Below are 470 nucleotides of genomic sequence, written 5' to 3'. Positions count from 1 at the left end.
AGTGGGTTTTGATTTTTCTTGGGTTTTTATGGTAGTGGTAGTTATTTTTCAGGAACCAAACGTAGTACTCCCTTGAGAATTTCTTGTAAGGGTGGTCACATGGTAGTGAACTCCTGCAGTTTTTGTTTGTCTGAGAAATATACTATTTGCCCTTCATTTTGGAAGGATAGCCTTGCAGGGTAGAGAATTCTTGGCTGGCAATCTCTGTCTTTTAGTATTTTGAATATATCATCCCATTCCTTTCTGGCTTTTAGGGTTTGTGATGAAAAGTCTGATGTTAGTCTGATTGGGGCTCACTTATAGGTGATTAGACACTTCTCTCTTGCAGCTTTTAAGATTCTCTCTGTCTTTGAGTTTTGCCAATTTGACCATAACGTGTCTTGGAGAAGACGTTTTTGGGTTGAATACGTTTGGAGATCTTTGAGCTTCCTGGATCTGAAGATCTGTGATTTTTTCCTATGACTGGGAAG

The sequence above is a fragment of the Galeopterus variegatus genome, unplaced genomic scaffold (assembly GCF_000696425.1).
Source record: "Galeopterus variegatus unplaced genomic scaffold, G_variegatus-3.0.2 Scaffold647, whole genome shotgun sequence".
Classification (NCBI taxonomy): domain Eukaryota; kingdom Metazoa; phylum Chordata; class Mammalia; order Dermoptera; family Cynocephalidae; genus Galeopterus; species Galeopterus variegatus.
Note: the sequence above shows the minus strand (reverse complement) of the source record.